Source organism: Beta vulgaris, chromosome 7 (genome assembly GCF_026745355.1).
Source record: "Beta vulgaris subsp. vulgaris cultivar EL10 chromosome 7, EL10.2, whole genome shotgun sequence".
In the NCBI taxonomy this organism is placed as follows: domain Eukaryota; kingdom Viridiplantae; phylum Streptophyta; class Magnoliopsida; order Caryophyllales; family Amaranthaceae; genus Beta; species Beta vulgaris.
This window is the reverse complement of record NC_079208.1, coordinates 15,953,387-15,959,555: the sequence shown is the minus strand read 5'-3', so window position 1 is coordinate 15,959,555 and position 6,169 is coordinate 15,953,387.

Below are 6,169 nucleotides of genomic sequence, written 5' to 3'. Positions count from 1 at the left end.
ATCGATTCAAAAGCATGAAATGTTTTTTTACCATTTCTAAGGGGTTGTGAGCTCAGACTGCGAATTGTTAAAGTCCGATTTTTTGCGTCTGTTTCGTGCTCATCTTGGGCCAAACTCGTAATTTGGCCTAAAATCCTAGCTCGGACGTCAGAACTGATCGATTCAAAAGCATGAAATGTTTTTTTTACCATTTCTAAGGGGTTCGTGAGCTCAGAAGCTGAATTCGTTAAAGTCCGATTTTTTGCGTCTGTTTCGTGCTCATCTTGGCCCAAACTCGTAATTTAGGCCTAAATCCTAGCTCGGATCAGAACTGATCGAATCAAAAGCATGAAATGTTTTTTTACCATTTCTAAGGGGTTCGTGAGCTCAGAAGCTGAATTCGTTAAAGTCCGATTTTTTGCGTCTGTTTCGTGCTCATCTTGGCCCAAACTCGTAATTTAGGCCTAAATCCTAGCTCGGAAATCAGAACTGATCGATTCAAAAGCATGAAATGTTTTTTTACCATTTCTAAGGGGTTCGTGAGCTCAGAAGCTGAATTCGTTAAAGTCCGATTTTTTGCGTCTGTTTCGTGCTCATCTTGGCCCAAACTCGTAATTTAGGCCTAAATCCTAGCTCGGACGTCAGAACTGATCGAATTAAAAGCATGAAATGTTTTTTTACCATTTCTAAGGGGTTCGTGAGCTCAAAGCTGAATTCGTTAAAGTCCGATTTTTTGCGTCTGTTTCGTGCTCATCTTGGCCCAAACTCGTAATTTAGGCCTAAATCCTAGCTCGGATCAGAACTGATCGATTCAAAAGCATGAAATGTTTTTTTACCATTTCTAAGGGGTTCGTGAGCTCAGAAGCTGAATTTTAAAGTCCGATTTTTTGCGTCTGTTTCGTGCTCATCTTGGCCCAAACTCGTAATTTAGGCCTAAATCCTAGCTCGGACGTCAGAACTGATCGAATCAAAAGCATGAAATGTTTTTTTTACCATTTCTAAGGGGTTCGTGAGCTCAGAAGCTGAATTCGTTAAAGTCCGATTTTTTGCGTCTGTTTCGTGCTCATCTTGGCCCAAACTCGTAATTTAGGCCTAAATCCTAGCTCGGATCAGAACTGATCGATCAAAAGCATGAAATGTTTTTTTACCATTTCTAAGGGTTCGTGAGCTCAGAAGCTGAATTCGTTAAAGTCCGATTTTTTGCGTCTGTTTCGTGCTCATCTTGGCCCAAACTCGTAATTTAGGCCTAAATCCTAGCTCGGAGTCAGAACTGATCGAATCAAAAGCATGAAATGTTTTTTTTACCATTTCTAAGGGGTTCGTGAGCTCAGAAGCTGAATTCGTTAAAGTCCGATTTTTTGCGTCTGTTTCGTGCTCATCTTGGCCCAAACTCGTAATTTAGGCCTAAATCCTAGCTCGGACGTCAGAACTGATCGAATCAAAAGCATGAAATGTTTTTTTACCATTTCTAAGGGGTTCGTGAGCTCAGAAGCTGAATTCGTTAAAGTCCGATTTTTTGCGTCTGTTTCGTGCTCATCTTGGCCCAAACTCGTAATTTAGGCCTAAATCCTAGCTCGGAAATCAGAACTGATCGAATCAAAAGCATGAAATGTTTTTTTACCATTTCTAAGGGGTTCGTGAGCTAGAAGCTGAATTGTTAAAGTCCGATTTTTTGCGTCTGTTTCGTGCTCATCTTGGCCCAAACTCGTAATTTAGGCCTAAATCCTAGCTCGGACGTCAGAACTGATCGAATCAAAAGCATGAAATGTTTTTTTTACCATTTCTAAGGGGTTCGTGAGCTCAGAAGCTGAATTCGTTAAAGTCCGATTTTTTGCGTCTGTTTCGTGCTCATCTTGGCCCAAACTCGTAATTTAGGCCTAAATCCTAGCTCGGAAATCAGAACTGATCGATTCAAAAGCATGAAATGTTTTTTTTACCATTTCTAAGGGGTTCGTGAGCTAAGAAGCTGAATTCGTTAAAGTCCGATTTTTTGCGTCTGTTTCGTGCTCATCTTGGCCCAAACTCGTAATTTAGGCCTAAATCCTAGCTCGGACGTCAGAACTGATCGATCAAAAGCATGAAATGTTTTTTTACCATTTCTAAGGGGTTCGTGAGCTCAGAAGCTGAATTCGTTAAAGTCCGATTTTTTGCGTCTGTTTCGTGCTCATCTTGGCCCAAACTCGTAATTTAGGCCTAAATCCTAGCTCGGATCAGAACTGATCGAATCAAAAGCATGAAATGTTTTTTTACCATTTCTAAGGGGTTCGTGAGCTCAGAAGCTGAATTCGTTAAAGTCCGATTTTTTGCGTCTGTTTCGTGCTCATCTTGGCCCAAACTCGTAATTTAGGCCTAAATCCTAGCTCGGATAGAACTGATCGATTCAAAAGCATGAAATGTTTTTTTTACCATTTCTAAGGGGTTCGTGAGATCAAAAGCTGAATTCGTTAAAGTCCGATTTTTTGCGTCTGTTTCGTGCTCATCTTGGCCCAAACTCGTAATTTAGGCCTAAATCCTAGCTCGGAGTCAGAACTGATCGAATCAAAAGCATGAAATGTTTTTTTACCATTTCTAAGGGGTTCGTGAGCTCAGAAGCTGAATTCGTTAAAGTCCGATTTTTTGCGTCTGTTTCGTGCTCATCTTGGCCCAAACTCGTAATTTAGGCCTAAATCCTAGCTCGGACGTCAGAACTGATCGAATCAAAAGCATGAAATGTTTTTTTACCATTTCTAAGGGGTTCGTGAGCTCAGAAGCTGAATTCGTTAAAGTCCGATTTTTTGCGTCTGTTTCGTGCTCATCTTGGCCCAAACTCGTAATTTAGGCCTAAATCCTAGCTCGGAAATCAGAACTGATCGATCAAAAGCATGAAATGTTTTTTTTACCATTTCTAAGGGGTTCGTGAGCTTAGAAGCTGAATTCGTTAAAGTCCGATTTTTTGCGTCTGTTTCGTGCTCATCTTGGCCCAAACTCGTAATTTAGGCCTAAATCCTAGCTCGGACGTCAGAACTGATCGAATCAAAAGCATGAAATGTTTTTTTTACCATTTCTAAGGGGTTCGTGAGCTCAGAAGCTGAATTCGTTAAAGTCCGATTTTTTGCGTCTGTTTCGTGCTCATCTTGGCCCAAACTCGTAATTTAGGCCTAAATCCTAGCTCGGACGTCAAACTGATCGAATCAAAAGCATGAAATGTTTTTTTACCATTTCTAAAGGGTTCGTGAGCTCAGAGCTGAATTCGTTAAAGTCCGATTTTTTGCGTCTGTTTCGTGCTCATCTTGGCCCAAACTCGTAATTTAGGCCTAAATCCTAGCTCGGACGTCAGAACTGATCGAATCAAAGCATAAATAATTGGGCTTTTTAAATATTTTAAATGGACTCAAAATATTTTATGAGATTAAAATACAATTTATTATCATGAATAATTAATTAGGCTTTAGAACAATATTTCAAACACACTTTAAGTTGATTTTAGGTTGGCTCTTCGGATTGCTCTTCCATTGGGTAGCGCCAACTAATACCGGGGTATGTTTCATCATTGGACCCTTAAATGGGGAGACACGATTATGTGCCTACACCACCACTTTGGAACATGCAAGGTATGAACAAAACTTGTCGAAAGCGAAGACGATGGCTAACCACTCCTTTCCCATGGGGGTTTAGCTCCTTTGAGCCAAATCAAGTGTTTTGCTTAAGTAGTAGACACCATGTAGACTCCCTTCTTTCTTTTTCCCTAACTCATCTCCCACTGTGCTATCACTAGCATCACACACTAGTTTAAAAGCATGCTTCAATCTGAAGCTTGCACTATGGGAGCAGAAATTAGGGCCTTCTTTAGGGTCTCAAAAGCATGCATGCAATCATCATCAAATTCAAAATCAACATCTTTTTGAAGCAAATTAGATAGCGATTTTGAGATTTTTGAGTAATCTTTGATAAAGCGGCGATGGAAAATCGAAACCCGCATGTCCAACAAAAGATAACACTCGCTTCTTCGAGGTTGAGGGAGGTAATTTGTCACTACCTCAATTTTGGTCCTATCAATCTCAATCCCTTTTTGAGAGATCTTATAACCAAAGACTATGTTCATCTTTTGACATCTCCCCAAAACCTTTTGGAGGTTAGATCGAAAAACGTCAAATATGAAAAAGTCATCCATGAAAACCAATTGTCAATATTCAAGCATATCCAAAAAATGGCAGTCATAAACCTTTGAAAGGTGGAAGGAGTAATACACAATCCCAATGACATCCTTCGGTATATGAAGGAGCCTAATGGACATATGAATTTGCCTTCTCTTATTTATTAGGGTAAATTGGAATTTGGAAGAACCCCGAATAACCATCTAAGAAACAAAAATGACATGGCCTGCCAATCTTTCAATCATTGGTCAATAAAAGGGGAGGAAAATGATCTTTACATGTGGCTTTGTTTAGATAACGATAATCAATACACATACGCTACCCGATTACCAACTTTGTGGAGATAATTTAACCTTTTGCATTTCGGATGACGGTCATTCCACCCTTTTTAGGAAACAACTTGAACAGGGCTAATCCACCTAGTATCTGAGATAGTATAGATTATACCCACCTCAAAGAGTTCTTTCCTTTTTTTACCACCTCTTTCATGTGGGATTTTGCCTTCTTTGAGGCTCAATAGAGGAGGCTTGATCATCATCCAATTGAATTTGATGCATATAAAATGTAAGATTTCCACCCTTGAGATCATCAAGTGTATACCCGATGGCACTTCGATGTTGTTTTAAAATACAAATAAGTTCATCAAGAGAAGTACCATTCAGTGTAGAATTGAAAATCACAGGATAAGTCTCATTGTCTACAAGAAAATCATATTTTAAGAAAGGGAGAGAGGTTTCAACTCATATTTATAAAGCTTTCAATACCTCAACATTGCATGATTAGGTTGATAGATAGGTGCTTTTTCCATAGCTTGCTTGATTTGCTGAGCTTCACCTTCCTTCTCTTGTTCCTCCCATAAAAGCACATCTTTAAGGGGTTTCCCTTGCTTTAAGCCCTTAGTCTTAGCATTTCTTTCTCAAGGGAATTAATACAATGCATGCACTTTCTCCATAATAGGGGCTTTCATGCTTTTATTAAATGAGAATTCCATCTTCTCCACCCCGGTCGTCAATGTCATGTCATCTATCTTCATATCTACAAGCACCCTGGTTGTTTTCAGAAAGGTCTCCCAAGATGAGTGGTACTTGAGAGTCCTCTTCCATCTTTATCACAGCTAAATCACAAGGAATGAAGACTCTTCCAACTCTCCAACGGGGACCTTAAATGAATGATCCGTCAATTGTATACTCTTCTAGTTGGTTTGAGCTTAAAGTTAAGCTTTCTTGCAATGGAGAGTGGCATAAGGCTAAGACTTGCCTCAAGTCGACCAATGCTCTTTTGGCCCCAAGTATCTCATTCTCAAGGTATAGAGAAGGAATCTGAATCTTCAAGCTTTTTAGGAAGCTTTTTTCGGAGAACTAAACTAACTTCGACGGTATGAGAAACAATCACACTTTTTCAAGCTTACACTTGTTAAAGAGAAGCTTTTTAAGAAAGTTGACATACGTGGGCATTTGTGATATAGCTTAAAGAAAGGAATATATATATATATATATATATATATATATATATGTGTGTGTGTGTGTGTGTGTGTGTGCGTGCGTGCGTGTGTGCGTGCGTGCGTGCGTGCGTGCGTGTGTGCGTGTGTGCGTGCGTGCGTGTGTGTGTGTGTGTGTGTGTGTGTGTGTGTGTGTGTGTGTTGTAAGGTGTTCTGTCTTAGCATTAATGATATACCCATTAAAAGTCTCTGCTAGGTTGCTAGTTATTGTGTCAGCTTTTGTTTTTGTGCTTATGGAAGCTCTGCAAAAACACTTGGTCTAACGCCCCGACTTTGCATACATCCTTGTTAAGTGAACTAATCAAGATTAGCAGCGGAAACCTTAACTTAGTTGGCGCGTCACCGCCGTACTTTCCCCTAGAGGAAAATACAAGGTAGCATTTAACATTAACTTACGTGGTCATTACTTTGATTTTCCACTCCTGATCAAAATACCTTAATAATAGTTTAATATTCTCTAGAAATTTCGGCAGAGTTTCCTTTGTAAAACTGGACAACCCAAAATGGGAAAAATGCTTGAAAAATCTGCTACAATTAAAATATTCCCAAATCCTTAACT